Genomic DNA, 22,423 nt, shown 5'->3' with positions numbered 1-22,423 from the left:
AGTGGAGGAGCCAAAGTATCCTAATTCTTTCTAGAAGGGACATTCTTCCCCTTGTGACCCACTTGGTTCCATTTTTCTTAAGAAGGAACTACCTTAGTAGAGCACGATGGTTCAGAACCCCGCGACGATAAGGGTTTGGGCTTTGACAAAACCATTGGGCAATCCTTGATCTTTTCGTCTATGGATTGACAATGGAAACAAGTATTATGCAAATCTAAATAAAGCACCCTCTAGGTATGATGGACATCCCAAATTTGAATCTCAACATGATCTTTGAGATATTGGGCAAGATCAACATCCACACAATGTTGCTAAGGTCAGGCTTGATAAAAATACACAAGCTCATGAAAAACCACCTTACCAATAGCAGAAGCAATGTTGCCTAAGAAGTTCTAGGGAACTGAACCCAAACAAACATTTTAAGCCTTTTATCATCAAAAATAAAAAATCCTCGGGACCAAGGTTGAAAAACTAACATGGAATATTGGACATACCAAGGACCATTCTAGAGAATGGCCTACACATGGTTAACTTCAGTAAAATGGAAAAGAATAAAAACCTTGTTGATATTTTGAACACCCTCCAAGTGAATCCCATGTGGCGTCTAGGAGCGGGCAACCCAATCTCTCAGCATGCTTTTAGGGGGATCCTCTTGAAAAAAAAACATATTAAAGTATGTTTTTCAAGACATTGACAAGAATTATAAATCTCAATGATTAGCAAAATCACATCCGCAAGGGTGTCAAAATACACACCTCATGAAAACAATTCGGGATGAACTTCCTGGGATGCTCGTTCGGAGAAGCCATTGTTAACCACCATGGACCAATCAACATCGACAGAAACAGATGAGCTATGTCTAGCCAAAGCCATATAAAAGGTAAAAAAAAAAATATCATGCAATAAATGCAGAATGAAACAAGAAAAAACTAGAGAAAGTACACAAACTACCCAAACCCTAGCAGACTCAACATCAACCTCTCTCTTTGTGGGAACCTATTTATTTTTAGGTTTTTTACTATAATTTAACTTGTAATTTTTAATGTAAAAGTTAAAATGTAAATTGTATCAATTTTAATATATTTTATTTTATTTTAATTTTAATCTTTTATTTTAATTATAATTTTAATTTTTCAAATTTAATTTATTTATGAATTTAACTATAATTATGTTTAATTTAATAACTAAAAAATTATTTGTTAATATTGAATTTATCTTTCAATTAATGTTTTTGATTATGTTAGCAAGGACAAGGCCCTAAACCTATGAAACAGCAAAATCATAGAGCAACAACAAAACCCTCGCCCCAAACAACCAGTCAAAGAGAGCCAAAAACAACCTTCAAAAATAGTCAAATATAACCATGTTCATGCAGCTAAACCTACTAATTCTAACTAAACACTATCTGCCTAACATAATACTGGTATGTCGAGTTACTCGAGTATCATCAAAATTAAACATTGCAATAGTATTCACTATCAAAATAAAGTCTAGATTAAGAGGCACACAAGCCTACCATCTTATAAACATAATAAAAAAACTTAATCTCCTATTCCAATTTTTGCACTTAACAGAATAACGAGAAGACATGATGGCCCAAGTATCCTACATGTCTTCTCCACCTTCCACATCCATCTATTTCTTCTCTTGTTTAGTCAATTTCCTATTTTTCTTCTTTTATTTTCCCTATCTAGACACCACTCCCATAACCACCTTATTCATTAACCCATCAATGATTTCATAGAGAGAACTAAAAGCCTCACAAAAATTATCAAATTTTTGTTTATAATCTTCATCTTTTTCTTCCAGGCTAAGAACCAGTTCTTTGAGCTTATTTATCTCATCCTCTACATTATCATTGTTTTGTTTATCCCACGACGTTCCCTAAGAACTGGGGACCATCTCATCATCTTCCATATTGTTGAAGGGTTGTGGGCTCATGTCAAAATTTTAAGAATCTTCCTCCATTTCTTCCATAAATTATTCCTCTTGGTCCTCTTTTTCAACTTGGAAATATTCATCCTCTGAATTGTAAGTAGAGATCTCCTCAATTTCCTTGAAATTATGGGGTTCCTCAAGGTTTTCCATCATCTCTTTAGTTCCAGTCTATCTTTTATTTTCTTTCGCATGTAGCCTAACCAATCTTCTCTCCCCCGAGCTACCATCTTTTCTTTATTTCTCCAAAACCTTGTCCTCCTCATCTTCAGAGTTATGCAAGTCCAAATCAATTGTCATATTCTTTCTCATTGAATCTTTCCCTATCTTTTTGACTTTAGTCAGACTATTCCTAAGGGTTTCCATTTTCCTCTTGTTCGAGTTGATATTCAGAAGAGCCACCTCCAAGGGTTCAATTTCCCCTTAATGTTATTATTGTTTGTAACATCAATATTTTATATTCTTATACTTTTTAATATTTGAATTTCGATTAAAAATATAATTTTATCAACTAATATAGTATTATAAAATAAAATAATATGATATAAACATGCTACATTTAAAAAAAATTAAATCTTGATACAATAATGTTATATATTTAATTTTTATATTAAATTATTATTCAACTACATTTATTTTATTTTTAAAATATATAATATAATTATAATTACTATTATATATAATATTTTAATATTATAAATTATTATATATTATATTATATTATATTATTATATACCATTTGCTATATATTTATCTCTTCCTCTTTATATACATGTCTCTTCCTCTCTCCCTCTTTATATCACAAATATAACATGTGCATTTTGGCAATGGATCCTTTTTACTCTCTATCACTCAATATCACCATGTAGATCTTTCCTTCTCCATCTTCCTTTACATCTTGCCATCTATTTTTCTTCATGTCTCCCTCTCTATCTTCCCACCTATCTATATTTATTTCTGAAGAACACAATTAGGTCATTGAGAGGGGGGGTGCATAAGTGAAACTTTAAAACTTTTAAATCTAATGTGTTACTTCTGAAGGTGAAATAGATTAAATGCACACACATAAAGGAAAATCATACAACACAAGGATTTATGAAGAAAACCCAATGTGGGAAGAACCTAAATGAGAATAGTTGTTGGAGTCTACTGCTCCAATCCAGCCTCACAATCAAAAAACTAATTACAATATATTTTAGGGAACCAACCCAAGGAGCACCAACCCTTGAAAATTTTAGAACATCTACTCAAGGACCACCTACCCCTACTCTAAGCACCCACTTAGAGAATTACAATGATTGGATGATTAAAAAACAATACAATGAATAGCCCTGTTACAAATGAGTTTTGTAACCTTGAATACCTAATTGAAATGCACTCACTTTTGTTTTGAAATGATGTCCCCTTTTCTTGACAAGCATATCTATTTATTACACACTTAGTTCTATATGTTGCTCATTTCTCTTTTTGTGGCACTTTACCCTTATGTATACTCACTTGTCTTTCTCCACATCTCTTTCTATCAAACACATACACTTCTTGTCTCTATTCTGCAACACTCAAATCTCAAAAGAGTCTCTTTCTTTGTTGAGCACTTTCACTTCTTATCTCTCTTTCAGCTCAACTCACTCTCCTTCACAACATCATATCAAAATATCTTCTTTTTCTTATCTCTGTACATAATAGTTTTCTCTCCAAGATTTTTTTTTTGTTTTTAAATTAATTCTTCTTGAGACTCTGAGAGATCATGTCTGAATGCCGATTTGATTCTCAGTACATTCTTTTAGTCACTTAGCCGCCATTACTAAATGCTTCTTCTTGGTCTTCTTCTATGTGCAAATCATTTTCGGTGATTAGATTACTAAACTTAGTAATCTTCAGTCTAATATGAATTCTCGAGCCTCATACTGAACTGGAATAGTTCCACCATTCAATGTAGTATCATCCTTTTCCACCTACCCTAATTGGATATTCAAACTAATACTTTTGGAGCATTTAATAAATATATCTTTGCAAGCAAGACATTCCTTTCATGGATTTGTTTTATACACATATATCATCATTTTCACCATCTATGTCATATGATCTGCTTTGGTCAAATGGAGTCAATGGCCTATGTGGGAAAATAACCTATTGGGTTGCATTTGTGGTGTCAAAATGTTTCCATCTAGTCAAATTCTTCATGTAGATTTTTATCGATGAGACATAGCAAAGTCACAATGAACAAAAAATTCATATCGTTATTGCTTTAACTAGACGACAGGGAGAAAATTGAGTCATGTCGAATAGTCAAGTCACACAAAAAAGAAGGCTTTTTTGGCTAGATGCTTCTCTTGTTACACCAAAAGGAACATATAACTATAGCTCCCATGGGTCTGCAAGGGAGAAACGAGTATTTCTGAACAATGAGGTCTCATTGACAAGGGATATGTTGATGAGACATATCGAATGTCCCACTGAAAGAAGGGCATATTGGTATACCTCGAAGGGATGGCATAGGGTAGAAAACATATTTCCAAAGAGAAAGATCATCCCAAAGAGAAAAAGAGGCCCTCACATGAACAAATCACCACTAGCATGAACCAATGAATGGTCACCAAGTCAAGACCGAGGAGCACACTGACAAAGTGGGCCCAATAGAGGTCCCGCCACAGGGGCATATACCATAACACCATGGCAAGGGAAGATCAACCAGAGGCTAACACATAGAACCAATGGACCCCACACACCAAAAAAATATCAACACGAGTTGGGTGCTCTACACAGACCAAAACGAGTCTCCCCAAAATGTAGGGTCACGTTGAAATAGAAGACATGTCAGCAAGACCCAACCACAATCACACCAAACCAAAAATGGTGTCACCAAGACCCGTAGATAGTCACACCACAACAGAAGATTTTGACATACAAAATGACAATTTCAAAGGGCCAATAAGGGTCTTACAGAAGTATATTGTCACTCTGAAATGCAGACTACATCATTGAGATAGAAGAGGGGTCACATCGAAAACTGTCACATATGAGAAATTTGGGATTTCTCAATCTGCAACAAGCATGAATTAAGCACAATGGATCCAAAACACCATGGGACATATTTAGAGCATTATGCCAAGCATTATCCAAATGAATTCAATCATTTTAGTGCCATTTTCAATCACTTTTGTGCACCTCATCTGCAACCTTATTGACATCAATGACAAAAATGCCAACAATGTCTTGATCTATCTTCCTCCTAATCCCTCTATCTCTATATATGTGTCCCTCTATTCATTTATGCCTCTCCCTCTCTATCCCCTCTTCCTCTACATCTTTCTATCTTTTCTTCTTTATATTTCCCTCTCTATCTCCTAGCTCTCTATATCTATTTGCCTCTCTATCTTCCTCCTACTCCTTCTATCTCTAGACATGTGCCCCTCTATTCATTTATGTCTCTCCCTCTGTGTTCTCCTCACTATTCTTAGGCCTCTATATCTATATCTCATTGTCTAATTATCACTATCTCTACATACTTCTTATCCTGAATCTCCCTTTATCTCAACCTTGTTATTTTGTCCTCTGTCTCCACCCCTATATCTCTCCCTCACTCTATTTCTATCTATAAATCACTTCCTATCTGTATATTTATCTTTCTATTTCTCCCTAGACATCTACCTCTCTACCTCTACATATTTATTTCTTTCATCTCTACCAATCTCTCTCTCTCTCTCTCTCTCTCTCTCTCTCTCTCTCATTTGCATCTTTATCTATACCTTTTTAATCTATATCTCCTTACCCCCTCTCTCTCACTCTTCCCCACTCCATCTCTCACTCTCTCCCTATTATGAACATAACATGGGCTTAACTATCTTCTCAATTCATACATTTTTTTTCAATCCTAATTGGATCTTTCTAATTAGATGCATAGTTGATTTGAAGATATCATTTCTTCATTAAGACCTTTGTTGGGCAAACAACATCACTTGCTAAATGGCCTATCAATTGATCACATTGAATACACAAGAGTATGCAACTAATAGAGGAAAAAATTCCCTTATTGACCTTCCACAACTGTTCGACATTACCTATTGCACACCAAAGTGCAGTTCCTAGTTTTAGGCTAATGTCAAATTACTCCATCAATTTTCTTCTTTCACTTTTACTACTGAAATATATGTATGTTTGTTTCAACATCAAATCAAAAATGGTGGCAAACAAAAATGAAGAAGTTGAGGAAATACAACTTTAGAGATCCCAAGAACACCTACATGCAAATACCTATCACAAGAGAAGAATGGAAGCACATAAAGGCAAAAAATATAAATGCTCTGAAGAAGAAAATTATCATTCAGAAAGGGAATCAATTTTTGAAAAAGTATAATACAATCCTTATAAAAGGATAATAGCAACCCTAAAGAAACCTTAAAGGGATAATGTGTATTTAATAATTAGAATAATTATTAAATACCTACAATATTTATTAAATACCTAAGTTTAGCTTAAGCATAGAGTTTAATAGACTAATAATTAAATAAATAATTATTAGCTAATACAAGATAACTCTAACACCCCCCCTTAAGATGAACTTAGGGAGTAACTAAAAAACTAAATGCATGAAGCAAAAAATGCAACTACATGATGAAGGCAAATTTGGGTCCCAGCAACAAGGCCTGATGAGGCACCCAATCACAACCAAATCTCTATGAAATGGAGAAATAGAGAAAACCATGTGGGAAAAAAACTCTACTCCAAAAAGAGATGGAAAAGAAAGAAGAACACCACTGAAGCAGGAAATAGCTGCAAACACTGTCGAAGAGTAACTACTGATCTGAAGAACCTCCACTGAAATAGAACATGACCAGGTAGAGAAGACTATAATCTACATGAGTGCCCTCAAATGACACTACTCGAATCAGATGGCAAACAAAGGCAAACAACTGAACTCGAAGATACAGATGGCATGAGACACCAAAGCCTGAAGAGCTGATCAATCGAACCAAGGAAGCATTAGAACCAATAAGACAAACCTCCCCATAATGCTGAAAAGGGAGAGGGATAGGTACACTAAAAAGAACGGCTAACAAGAACTGCATGACGAGAAACTGGGAACATCGAAGGTGCAAAGAAAGTACATGGTGTCGTGGAAGGAACACTCACTTGACACACATCAAGAGGCGAATGCGGTGGAAGGAACACTCACTGGACAACGGTAGATGACAAACAAGGCAAACATCAACCCTCCCATGACACTTTATAAGTAGTGCATGTACAATAAGGCACAAGAGGTGCAAGACTCCATGTAAACAATGCATGATGACACTTTATCTCAATGCGTTTGCATAAATATAAGCTACAATGATAAGAAGACTGGAAATAGAAACGAGAACCAAAATAGAGACATCCTATCCAGAGAAGAGATCCCAGGACCTGAACAACCAAGATATCCACCAGAGTACTGAAAAGGAAAAAACTAAATAAAATATTCCTGGAGTAGAATTTGGAAAGAAAACTCATATGGCTAGAAAGTTCACAGAACAAGCTTGCCAACAATATAAAGTTTTCGAAAAACGAAGTTCGGATGCTCATTCTATGGCTCCCGGAGTGCAAAAAAGAGACCCCACTTTGACTAGAAAAAAAATAGTCAAATAGAAAAATTGAAAAAAATTACCAACATGACAAGGTCCGACTCAGAACCAGCTTTCCGATGCCTATTCGTTTTTGGAAAAATGACTCCGTATACTCAGGATATGGTCAAAAAAAAAAAAAAAACCCTCTTTTTGGACATAAAAAGGGTGAAAAAAAATAAAATTAAAATTAAATTTTTTTTTACGAAAATTTTCTGATGCATTTGCAGGTACAGCTGTAAGGATTTTTGTGCCTCGTAAAGTGTGCCAATGAAAAAATCATGGCCCAGATGCACTTGTCACCGAAATTGGTCGAATTATATATCAAAATGAATGGAAATGCTCTTCAAAAGCCAACAGTGAGGTCTTTTTTGGCCCAAACTGCACTAATTTTTTTTAATGATTTTTTTGATGAATTTCTTGAAATTCGTGCCAAAAAAAGGCAAAACCAAAGAAAAAATTTTAAAACCCAAATTTGTCAAAAATTGACAAATTTTATATGGAAATGGGGGTTTTGGAGCGTTCTGAGCTCAACGTGAGGTCCGTTTGAGCCCAAAATGATCGAAAACAAAACAACTACCCCAAATCCAATAAAAAACTCTATAAAAACTTGAAACCCTCCTCCAAAAAATCTTCTGAAAAATCAAGAACAAGCAGCAGCAGATGTAGGCTCTGATACCATGAAGAAGTTGAGGAAATACATCTTCAGAGATCCCAAGAACACCTGCATGCAAATACCTATCACAAGAGAAGAATGGAAACACATAAAGCAAAAAAGTATAAATGTTCTGATACCATGAAGAAGTTGAGGAAATACAACTTCAGAGATCCCAAGAACACCTGCATGCAAATCCCTGTCACAAGAGAAGAATGGAAGCACATGAAGCAAAAAAGCATAAATGCTCTGAAGAAGAAAATAATCATTCAAAAAGGGAATCAATTTTTGAAAAAGTACAATACAATCCTTATAAAAGGATAATAGCAACCCTAAAAAAACCCTAAAGGGATAATGTGTATTATTAAATACCTACAATATTTATTAAATGCCTAAGTTTAGCTTAAGCATAGAGTTTAATAGACTAATAATTAAATAAATAATTATTAGCTAATACAAGATAACTCTAACAAAAAAAGACAGTTGACTTGAGGTACTAGACAAGCCAGAAAACCACATAACATCAATCACTAAGCTCCTTATGAAATCTAAACAAAAAACAATCCTTTTATTAGTTTCAAGAAAAACAATAACTCATCAATTTTTAACAAATAGACAAGACTCAGCTCTTGTTTATTTTTTAAAATTGCATAAGGTTTTAACACTTTTAATATTCTAAACTGTTACCCAATTTGCATGACCACATAACGTGATACTATTTTATCTATTCTTGTTATATAATATATAAATTGAAGGGATATTGGAAGGTTTGTGCATTACGCTCTCATGAGAAAGTGACGCGGGTTCATGTTCTTCCGCCCTAAACCATTCACACACTGATTCGACGTATTGAACTCTTTGCTGCCATGGTATCCAGATTCCAGACAAATTTCAGTCAAAAGGCTTTAAGTGGACCCGCAGGGACTTTTAGTCCTTTAAAAGAACGCCATTAGTTCATACGGCGACCTTTTGATTTTTTGAGGCTCGAGGGGGCGTCACAACTTTCTTGTAATTGACCGACCATTAGGTAATCAAGGAAACAGGAAACAACTTAATCGAATCAAGAAAAATTCGTTCACCATGAACATCGTTATTTAGTCTGAAGGGGAAAGATGAAACGCACACCATTCAAATATAAAATCGGTTGTGAGGAAAAATACATGTTCACGTGGACTTGCTTAATCTAGGAGAACACATTCATCTATTGAGTTAGAAAAGTCTTGAGCAGTGTTTCTAAACAGCACCTTGATAAACTTAGGAAATAATGATTGTGGAAATGAATAACTTTTCAAGTGCATATTTTGTCAAATTCTTCCCACACATCATAAATTAGTTTTGTATGTTATACTAAACCCATGCTACTCAAAATCGACCTTTCAACACACAAGATTGATTTTTGAATGATAGAATTTTTTGACAATGTATAAATTCTAATGCATTCATCAAATTAAAGACATTAACTTGAAGATAATGGTAAATAGATTCAACATGACATCAACAACATTTCTTCATCATCACTTATAGACCTAAGCACCCCACTCATTCCATTTAATTTTCATTTGCTTTCCATTTTTATCAACCTTTCTTTTTTTCATAACCTATTGTTTAGCCTTATGGTTTATTCCTTCTCCATTAAGGTTTTACATTTAATTTATTTTAATATCTCTCCTCTACCTCAAATATAATTAGTATTTAATTTTCCTTTACATTTTGTTTTATACTTTTATCTATTTCTAAAGTTTTTGGTTCATAGTGTGACCAATACTCTCAACCACCTTACCTACCCTTGATTTCAAACCTCTAAGATTTCATTGCCAAACATAACTTAATGATTATATCCTTCATCTTATATTTACCTAGGTTTTATATTCACCTTTGTTTACCTTTAATTATTATCTCTTGATCATATTTTCAACATACATTGCGATGTGTATGTTTTATCCTAGTCACAACAATAAATTATAGAATTACTAAATATAATACTTGAAACATCTTAAATTATAGAGTACCTAGCTATTGATGTCAAATGAATTTCTATATTTCTAGATACAAGGAATGATCCATTATATTTTTTCCTATTCACAATTTGGTGTGCATAGAAAATTTATCCTTTTAATTTATCCAACTTAATGGATCATTTCCAAAAAAATTGCACATATCAACCTTAGTTGTGAAGCACTTAGCCTTAAATTGTTTGAGTGATACTCATTCTTTACATCTAATTCAAAACTAAAAGCCTCATGTCCCTTAAAATAAACATCTCACTCCCAATTCTTATGATGTGAATCCACTCCCTTTGATTCCATAAAACTCATAAGATACTTGGTTGTTTTTTTTTAATATAGTAATTTATCCTCCCATCTCTACAGTTAATCTTGAAATTTCATGTTGAACCTTTGTTTGTTCTTCCTTTATAGATTTAATATCACTTATGTCAATGATCTCCTCAATTAGTATATCATCCTTGTCTAGAGAGATTTTCTATGTGTGACAAGATCCTTGTCCTCTATTGTGGAAAGCCTTACAATGATAAGTAAATTTAATTTTACAATAAATCACACAAAATAACCTCAAATGATCTTAAAATTATTTTAACTTACCAAGACTTACAATCCAACTTATTATTTAAAAAATCATGAAGAAATTGGTTGATTTTGATCTAAGGAGTATTTTTTTGTGGAAATACTAATCCTACAATAACTCCTCCAATTTTGTTGCAAATGACTTTAGTTCTAAATTTTAACAACGTCAACATGTCCTTAATCTAAAAAATAGAGGAAAAAGTCATTGATTTACAACCTTGAAAGAAAATTTTATGAAAACAATAATTGTGTAATCACTTTATCAAATCCTCCAAATGATTTTAAATTTATATTGTAGCAACTTCAATATATCCTAAGTTTACCTTTTAAAAAGTTAAACAATGCCAAGTGGGACAGATATATGGTTCAAAATCAAACCTCTGAAGATTAAAAATAATTTAAAAAAAAATTGCCTTTAAATTTTTAAGCTTATGCTTTGATACCACTTGTAATCAAATAGTGTACACAACAGAATAATATAATATGAATTATATTTCAAATACTTTATATAAATTGAGAACAACAAAAAACTTTTAGGAGGAAAAGCCCCAAAAGTCTCCAACAAGGATATGATTCATAATAAGCTAACCTCTGACTCTTGTATATACCTAAATATGTCATGAATATAATCCAAGCCATCTTAACTTCATATCGAAGACTATATTAATTATTACACTACTTAATTAGGAGTTATGGTGGTCACAAGATAACTACTCATATTTCTATTCATGATATAGGTTAAGGATGTATTAAAGTCACTATATTTGTGTATATTTATTTTGTGCTTATTTACTTACATAACTATATGATAAATATATTTTAGTACATTCTTCCTATCATAGATTAGTGTAGAAGCTATATTTTGTACGTGTGTTTACTTTTCTTTTCATGTATCAATTAAATCCCACAAAAATTTAATCACAAGTGCAAAAAATAATGTGTAGAGAACTAAGTGTAAAATGATCATAATAGAACAAATTTAAATTTGGATGAATGGGTTTAAAAATTATGAAAAAATAAAATAAATATAATTATATTTGAGCCATATGAAGACATCACCAAAGGTAAATAAAGATAAATACCTCAATCTATTCAAGATATATAAAAATATTCAAACAATTTAGAAATTCAAAAAGGTGAATGATGTTTCGTGGTGGGTTTGTGAAATTCTAATCTAAAATGCTGAAATCTAATGATGAAGAAGTTTATTCAAGCTATTTTTTTGTAAAACATGGATTTGGACATCCAAATTGAAGATCCAAGACTTAGGGTTAAAAATTCAAAATTTTACAAGCATAAAAATGGAATTTCAATTGTATGTGTTATGATGTGTGTACACATCAAAAAGTGTACAATCCATAAAACGTGGTTCATACGTGATTTTGGAGTACATACATATTATTCTTAATCTAACTAATAGACTAGTTTTCTACTTCCTACCTTTGTGTACACGTCCTACAATTTTAGGACAACTCTCCTCAAATAAATCATTCAAAAATTATATTAAAACTTCACAATTGAAAATACTAATAAAATAATCAATCTAGCAAACTAGGACATCTAAACATCCACATCTAACACCAAATGCATGGCTTTATAATAGATAAGTTTAGATTTCAAAAATAATCAAAACATAAATCTAAAATCAAACAAGAAAGATGTAAATCTTATATCTTATATCTCTAAATCGACACAAATGTAAAAGGGTTAAGCAATAAGTCTACATTCAAACAAAAAAATTTCCATTCTTCTTTCATCACTTTAACTACCCGTATCAAACAAAATTATCACGATTTTAATATCATACTAATATTTAATAAAATATAGTACCAAAATCTTGAAAAATGGTAACAATAATATATATATATATCACTCCATTTGTACCAACACAAGATAAAACTCAAAGTTTCGAACCTCTTCTATCATTACAAAATAAACTTAAATGGTTTTAATAAAATAAATATTAAACTAATGAAAAAGAATAAATATCTACATTAGCATCCCCTTAATCATAACATGGGTGAAAATAAATATTAAACTAATGAAAAAGAATAAATATCTACATTAGCATCCCCTTAATCATAACATGGGTGAAAATAGATGGGTTTCAGCGATACAATGTATCATGATGAGATACCCACGTAAAAGTGATTCCGCCCATTGAGAATAATAGCCCCACCAAGAAGAGAAAAGAAAAGTCATGCAACCTGTCCAAAGCTAGCGATTCTCCTTTGGCGTGAAAATTTCTGGTATAGAAAGCTTGGAGTACATTCCATAGAGCTCCGAGTTCATGTGCACCGTTCCGTAGAGTACTTACGTTTATAGGTTATTCAGATTCTATATTAAATAATTAGAGACAAATGCAAGTCAACTTGTTTGTCAAATAAAATTGAACAATTTCATACCCAAACGTAGGGAGGAAATGTATTCACACAGTGGCATTAAAGGAAGACCACTAACTTAAAGAAAATCTTTCAACACTTCCATATAACAAGTCAAAAAAGGAGGACCGTTGTCTTGCATATTTACTGACGGTTTACATTCTCTTCCACTGTTATGACAAAGCAATCTGTAACAAAATCATAATGGAAGACAACCAACAAATCAATTTAATATGATTGCAAGAATTTGTGTTCATTTATTTAGGTTAAAATAACAGGAGACAAGAATCCCTGTCGATGATACTTACCGTCAGTCTTGTGCCAGCATTCATTGTTTTGCACTCTTCTTGTTAAGAGAGGCGAACAGTGAATAAGACCTTTTATTTAATTAAGGCCATTACCTATATATTGAATTTAGTGCTGGTTGTGTTCAACCATACTTGTCTCTTCTTTGTTTCCCTCTCTTAAGCGAAGTCTCTAATAGCTAAACTGTAAGTTCAGTTTTTTACTTTCCTTTTCAATTTTTTAAGTAGTTTCTTAATGTGGGATCTTCTTCATAGTGTTAACTCTCTGATTTTTTTGCATTTTAGGCTGTAAGTTCAAACTGATCAGGTGGGCGGACAAGTTCTTAGTTGAACAGGTCCTCAAAATCTCATTGAAGATGATTGCTAAGTGGTTTTGCAAAATGATATTTGGATGCTTCTCAGGAAATGATAATCATCAGTCCTCCAAACAAGCGAATGGGAATGAAGTACGCAAGAAAAGCAGCTACATGGGTAATAAAGAGGAAGATGTGGATAAGGCCTCAGAGCTCTTCATCGACTACGTTCACGAGGACTTGAAGAGGCAAGAATCCTTGTCTGATGAAGAATATAATGAATACCTTAAAAGAGCTACATAAACATTTTAAGGAATCTATGATCATCTCTTATAGATTGTGCTAGAATTGCTATTTATTTGTTATGTTTTACCGTGTGAGGGTAAATAAAACAGTTCTACATACTATGGTTTTTGTTTACCGAAGTAAAAGAATCTCGGGTGTGGTTTTTCCGATATGTACATAGTGCCTTTACAATTTGTCAAATGAACCCTTATCGAATCAAATCGATGATTTTGTTTAAGTTGTAGAATTTTTACCTTGAATAGAGGCACAATTATTGTTTTCATTGCTTGGTGTTCATGTTTTCTTGTTAGTGTGTCTTATCATTCTTAGATCTTTACACCATACTACCACATGGGCATCATGGTCTTTCGTATCATGGTGTTATTATGCATATGCTTATATTTGACCTTTTTATCATGTACTTGACATATGGTCATCTTAATTCTTTATACCAAATCCATCCTTCTCTAATCTATCCTTCCATCCTTTAACTCTCTCGTTCATTTCAAGTGAACACCCATGTTCATTGAACCCACCTATCCTTTTGAGGGGGCATATCAAAAACCCTCATCATCATCCTTCCTCATGCTCACTAGTGACTAGTGCATCCTGCCACTAGTCTTTGTTCCTTTCTTAATCACTATATTGTATTTTATTGATACAATGCCACTCCTTATAGTTTTGAACTCATATCAAAGTGGCAAAAAAATGTCACTTGAATTTTATCATACCAACCACACAAGATTTTATCGTATATTATTTAATTAATCCAGTCTTTACCCTTATCTCTCACCTTGGATCGAATAAAGTCATTTATTTGATTAAGTCTAAACTTTATCCCCCAAATATTTTAACTAAATTGATTAATTAATACCTATTTAATTAATTAATTTAGGCTAATTAATCCCCATTTCAGTTTCAAATAATATTTAAATCAAGAAAAATCGGCAACCCTTGTCCATTTAGTCCTAGTCATTAAATCCTTTTGTATATAGCACGATCTAAACTTATCGGCTTGTGAAAATAATACCTCCACCCTTAATGATAGCACATGTGAAAACATCCAAAATTAAAGGGCCTACCTTTTACATCCTTATCCCTCTTGTGACACCTATTACAAGGCTAGCCCAAAATCCAAATCCTAATCCTCAATAAATCTCAACCATACGTTAACTAAAGCATCTTGGCCCTTTATTTTCCTCTTGAAAATTTTATGAATCAAAGGCCTCCCATCTCATTTTGGCACCCCCTCTTATGTTATTCATTATGCTACACTATTTTCTACATAATCTATCATCATTAGATCTATGTGTTATCCATTTGATCTCTCATCATCTCAATCGTACTATCATGTTGTTGGTTTCATAAGCTACCACATTCCATAAATCAAAAGAAGCACATTAAGAGGGTATTGGGTGTAACTCTTCTTCTAACTTGGTCCAAGGAAAAAGAGGATAAACAATGTGAAGGTTCCATTTGAATGTATTTGAATTTTTTATTTATCCTTGTTCATTTATTATCTTCAAAGAACTTTGAAGGAACAATAAGAAAAGAAAACACAAGAAGCTACATCGGGGCACAAATTATGTGGAAAATATATTAAAGCTATATGACTACAAAATAGAGCTTGTAAACTCAAAATTGGAGTTGGGTATTTTTGTTTCTTCTATAATATATATTTATTGACAAATATACATGTAATAGATCATGGTTCATATTTATTACATTTTTTAAATTTATAGAGTTTACCAAAATGTATTTATGAGTGGTGATAATGAGTGACAATGGGCAACGATACCAATAGATTGTCTGTGTTGACCAATGAACACTAATCTATTCTAACATGTTTACAATGACCATAATGTAAGTCTTCAGTTTCAAAATCATTCATATGATCAAAGAGTAGGACATAAGTTAGAGAAAATGTGACATTCATCTACTATTTTTTGACGACATATTTAAATTTATGTGTTGTTTCAAATTCTTCTTGATCCCAAAAACCTATATGTGCCTTATCATTCCATTCCAAAATCAATAAATATAATTCACTTCAACAGACTAACTTGTTAATAGTTATATCTAAATCGTTCTAACATGCACTTGCTATGCTAAGTAAAATTTACAACTTTTTTTGAAACAGAAAAGGAATTTAAAACTTGCAACAACTTTTTTTTTCTTACAACAGAGAATTGAAATTATAAACTTTGTTTGAAACAATAATCTATTCTAGGAAGATATAAATCTACTACACATGAAAATTTAAAAATATGATTAAAGGAAGAAAAGAGGTTGAGAGATTACAGTTTATCTTGAAGATCACTCCAATCTCTAGAAATAACTTTACCAATGAATTGGAGGAGGGAAAGTATCATCAGAACACTTTTCCACCCAACCACAAACTTCTAGTCCCTCATGTTGTTTCCAACTGGATAGGACTGACCCTTCGCAAGGAGGCAACGACAAGTTGATCTCATGTCATCTGAAATTGGTGTTTAACCCTACACAATCCCTAACCAATCACACACTATAGGCTACCCCTAACTAGTAAGACCTTTGACTGGATTGTATAACTAGATTAATAAAGTAGTTGATGCTCATAAATGGAGCATCACATTGGCCAAAGGTCTTAATAGAATTGCAATCATGCTAAAGCATGAAGTCAATGTTCATCATCCTACTCGGCTGCAACTTGAACCTTAACGTCTAAAGATCTTTGCAAGGATGACCACTTAATTTACAACTTGGTATGTAGTTACACCACACGTATGATGCAGGAATCAAACCAGGTATTCTACATCATCTTGAGGTTTGAAGGTCTTATTCATAAATTAGCTAAAAGTATTAAGTTTGTTGTTTGTGTTAAAAGAAAAGATGTAACCCTCCTGGCTCTCTAGAACATTATTCATATTCATGCTTTAAATAACTATACATGTAGGAAACTAGATAGGCAACCTTTCGTTAACTTTTGTGTCAGAGCTAAGGTGTGCTATGCACTATAAATGAGCTAACTCTGCTCCGAGTATAGATATAGATATATATACATTTCTACTTTCACAAAGTACGAAGTAATTACGGTTGCCTATAGTCTTCTTCATGCGAAAGTTAAGTTTGTTCCCATAGATTCTATTTAGAGAGTAGAGTACATTTCCAAAATTCAGACTCTACCTCTTGTGAAGGAATGAAAAATAACAAAAAAACAGAAACTAATAGCTGAACGTATGCTACATCATATAAAACTAAATCTTTATTCATTCATACTAAAATGCATTACAACTCCTATTTACATAGCAAATTCATGAGCGGTGGAAGTAGTAGTTCCACCGATTAAAAGATTAAACAGATAGCTTTGCATGCGTCGAAATAGAGAATTTCATCCTGTGTAACTAGAAGGTAAGACAAACTGTCTTCTGCATGCCTGGAGGAATAATCCACCGATCATAACAGTTTATACGGTTGAGAGGAGATAAAACAGAAAGCTAAATATGCATAAACAACTATCGTCCAAATCATGTTCGAACTAACTGTTTGCATAACGGTCCATAGAGATCCGAGCTTGAAACCAACTGTAGATAGTTGAGCATGGGCGAGGAAATGAGAACTGACTGTTCTTTTTTATTATTTCTTGCCTAACCTGATTGAATGCAATTTGGAACTGGAGAAATTATTCCTTCCAACATCTTGCAAGCCAGCCCTCATTTCTAAATTGGTTGAGTGAACCGACCAGTATACTTAAGGTATCGCATTTGTAATTGCATTCTGGCTTCTACGTGCATACTATATTCCCAAGTTCTTATGACACAAACAAAATATGTTTCTTTTTTAATACCAGTTCAATTGTTTAATAAAAAATCACTACATTTAAAAGGACCCATTTCTAATATGGTTGGTTACTAAATTATTTACATAGCTTCTGCCCTGATAAAATTGTGAGAAGAAATGATTATTGTGACGTCTTAATCAGAAGTCCAACGCCCTCAGCTCCCTTCTAAGCTTTCCACGGTTGGCAAGTACAGTAGCGTTGCCAGACTAAGCAATTATAAGCTTCTGTTGCAGCACAAGAGAATACATAAATATAGCGTATGTTTTTCTTGAGTAAAGGATTCGTATTTTCTCCTTTTGAAAAGAAATCTCCCAGCCGTAATGTAATTCGAATTCCCCTTATGACTTACTAAAGTAATGCCAGAGAAAAAATGGTTGGATTCATTTCATTCAATTCCCTTTCCATTTCGATTTCACCTCATTCGAATTTGATTGACATGCCTAAAACACCGCCCAGCCACTACGGTGGAAACAAGGGTTCAAATATTTTCAAGTTTAAGTGGTTCCGGCTCAAACCAAAAACCCCTGATTATATATATATATAGATTACGGTTTCAATTATTAATGATAATAATAAATAATTACCTTTAAGAACTTTCGTAATTATAAGAAACATAGAGAGTAGAGATTAGGATCTCAATTGGTTTGGTTGCAAGGAAAAGAATACCAACTCCAAGACTAGAGGAGTAAAACCCTAATCCTCTATAATGACCAAATAGGGCCACTTGATTCACACGAGATTACATAACTTAACATGACTCACTTACATATAAGGTTACAGATGGCATCGAATCCTTCTTTCATTATCTCCCATCCTGATGATACTTCCCCTTCCTTCTCATAGGACAACAATCTCCTACACACACTAGGTCAAATTCAAGTAGTTAATTTGAAATCCTAACATATCTTTGTCATTTCAATTATTTATAACAAAAGCAAACATATCGTATTACATGATGATTAATACTAGATCACCGACATATATGTTGTGAACCATCATTCCATTGTACTGAACACAAGTATCAAAGCATAAAATAGCAGCATTGTATCTAGCACACAAGTGGGATGTAACAATCATATTCCTAAACTTTCTAAGCATTCCAATTGCCTAATTGTGACCTTAACTCTTGTTCCACTAAAATAGATTTAACTATTATTATATCTAAGACAATAACAATATTATGAAAACTCAAGATATAAAATTAAAACATTTTTACAACTTTTACAACTACAAACACATGTCTCTCTAACTACCTATACTTCAACTCATTATCCTTAAAACTACAACCATGAATGTAATAGGAGATTTAATTTTCTCAATGTATATTATGGATGACAATGATTAAAGATGTACATTTTATCACTGCAAATTATAAAAATATTAGTTTTGAAAATTTAGGAATAGTAACATGAACTATTTCAAATTACTTCTTTGATTTCTAAATAAAAATATTACCTTCTCCATCCTATTTTAGTGCTAACCATTTCATCATCATTTTGATGTTCCTTGTAAAATTTGAAGAAAATAAATTTAAAGTAATTAACCTTGACATATTAGTCTCATTCTAAATCAATATTTTTAACTTCTTGAAATGCAATATGGGCTAGAATATTAAATTTAATTAATTCAAAAATTGAAATTATCAATAATATATATGATGAGATCTACATCTCTCAAAAAAAATTGCAAAAAAATATTTAGTAATCACCTCTACTAAGAGAAAACTAATATAGGTAGACGACTATCGCCTTATCTTTCAAAACTTTGGTATTTGAATTCATTTTACATTACATTGATTAGCCCAAAGAAACAACATTTCATCAAATATGGATAAAACACCTCAAATCTACTCTTGCATTATCTTTTTTTTCAGATTGAATTATATTTTACTATTATTTAATTTTAATTTGTCTAATGTTATATTCCAGGATTGCTATTATTATCTTTTAGCTATTGTGATATTAGATTCTACTATTGTTGTTATTAGTTTGTAATTACAATAATATTGTATTCCCGTTAAAGCAACTTTAGTAGTTTCTTTAAATCAAATGTTTATGAGAAACTGATGTAAATAAATGTCCAACTAATTTTCTTTTAAAATATACATTCAACTATCAAAATAGATTGTAAGACCGTTAGCTCATCATAAAGTGTTTGTAATCTTTTCCTTTTGATTGGCAATGTTAAGGTTGAATGATATGTGCTAAAGAGATTTATAGGACAATTATTAACTTAGATTCAATATAGTATTGTATTAGACAAGTATTATCTTATAATAGACTCAATTATTTTTTAGTCTATAGAGCTCTAAAGAAGCACTAGAAGTCAATTGAAAATATTTTTTATTTATAGTTGTTGATTTATTTGAAACATATTTTCATATTACTATGATTCTCTTAATTGTTATTATTGGACAAACATATGGATTCTAGTATTGTCATCACTAGCTTGGCATTATATTTTGTCTATTGTAATCAAAATCTAATATTACTACAATTGACTTTCAATATATGTAATATTAGATTCAAAGATTGTTGTTATTAAATCGTCAAACAATTCTAGCACATGCATCATTATTTCTTTTATACCATAAAATAGGATTCAAACTAAAGCACTACTAGTATTTTCTTAAAGTTAATTGTTCTCATTAATAAAAAGTGGGATAGGCTCATACCTTTAATTGACTTTCAATGTATTAAATATTGGATTCAGAGATTGTTATTATTAGATCATCAAACAATTATGGTACTAGCGTCACTATTTCTTTTCTCCCACAAACTAGAATTCCAACTAAAGCACTACTAGAATTTTCCTCAAGTTAATTGTTGATAAACAATAGATTCTGCTAAATTTTGTAATTAATATTTCTATAAAAAATATATGGTTAGAAGAATTGGTCATCATAAATGTTTATATTTATAGGATTTACTAGTTCCTATATTTTTTAGAATGTCTCTAAACTATCTTGTCTATTATGTCTAATTCTAAAATTATATACATGTATGTTAAATATCTGGACAATTGAGAGGGGGGTGAATCACTTGACAATAAATTTAACTTTAATACTTTCTCAAATCTGGTATAACCAACAAAATTAATTAAAGTAGATATAACATGAAAACTCATATACACAACAGATCACACGATGAACACCAGATATGTCATGGAAAACCAAAGAAGGAAATAAACCACGGAGAATGCTAAATCTCAATTCATAATACCGGTTAAGGTAATTTTTATAAAAGGTAGATCACTGCCTAGAAAAAGGCTCACTAACGAAGGAAGAAAAAAGAAAAAGATAATACATCACTGTAACACAATCTATAGTACCAGAACTATTTCTAATGCCTCAACACCAACACACTTCACATACCTAATCAACATCAATTGGATTTTTTCTTTCCAATCTCGCATAACTTTCATATCTCATGCATTCAGATCATCCACATATTTATATTGTCTCTGGGAAACACAATCTTCTAAGTCGGTGAAGATAGAGACATGTAATACATGAACACTAAACATCCTGGTGATGGGAAGGATTGAGAAGTAGACCATACCACAAAACACATCATCGGTCAAATCAATGCATTACACCCATCACTAATTCCAAACCCAGATCATGACTCACATGCTACATAAATGTCATTACCCATCCAGGAATTCTAAACTTAATTTGGACCCAAAAAGTACTACCCAATACAACAAAAATAAGAATGGAACCAAGATACTCATAAATATAATAAATCACTACCATTTCTAGTAAACAAAGAAATCTAGAACACCATAAACTTAATCAATTTATATTTAACATCAACTAAAACACATCATGCGAAGCAACACCAAAGATTTCAGGAATGCATCTACCAAATCTCCAACTCATATGTTGACATCAATGACAACCATTAATGACAACCATTAACAACACATCAACATCACATTTGAAAAAACCTCCCCCTTGTCATTGATGGCAACATCCATCAACAAAAAACACATAACGATGAAACACATAATTCTCTCTGCATCCTTGTATCAACATCTTTGCACGTATTTGCATCTCTCCACCTTTAACATCAAGGAAAAAGGTGGTCATAACTCCCCCTATGTAACCCATTCTTGTTCCCCCTAAGAGGAAGCAATCTTGAGCATTAGTCTAGATAAGAACATTCAAATAGTTTACTAGACTAATGCACCTCAAAAAGTACATCAGTTCAAATTAGGAAGGGGTAATACCCCTAACTTCTATCATAAATACTCAAAAGCATCTTTACACAATGCCTTCATGAAGATATCTACAATTTGATACTCAAGCTTTACTTCATTATCCAACATGTTTTCCCTCAAGAAGTGATACCGAATAGATATATGCTTTGTTCTAGAATGTTGTATCACATTCTTAGAAATGTTTATTGTACTAGTATTATCACACATAATTGAGATGGGTTCAATGAATATTACACCAATATCCTTCAACGTCTACTTCATCCATAAAATTTGTGTGCAACATGAAGATGCTGCAATATATTCTTCTTCAATGATAGATAAACAAACTAAATCTTGCTTCTTA

This window comes from Cryptomeria japonica, chromosome 4, assembly GCF_030272615.1.
Source record: "Cryptomeria japonica chromosome 4, Sugi_1.0, whole genome shotgun sequence".
Taxonomy (NCBI): domain Eukaryota; kingdom Viridiplantae; phylum Streptophyta; class Pinopsida; order Cupressales; family Cupressaceae; genus Cryptomeria; species Cryptomeria japonica.
The sequence above is the reverse complement of the archived record's forward strand: the minus strand, read 5'-3'. Positions refer to the sequence as shown.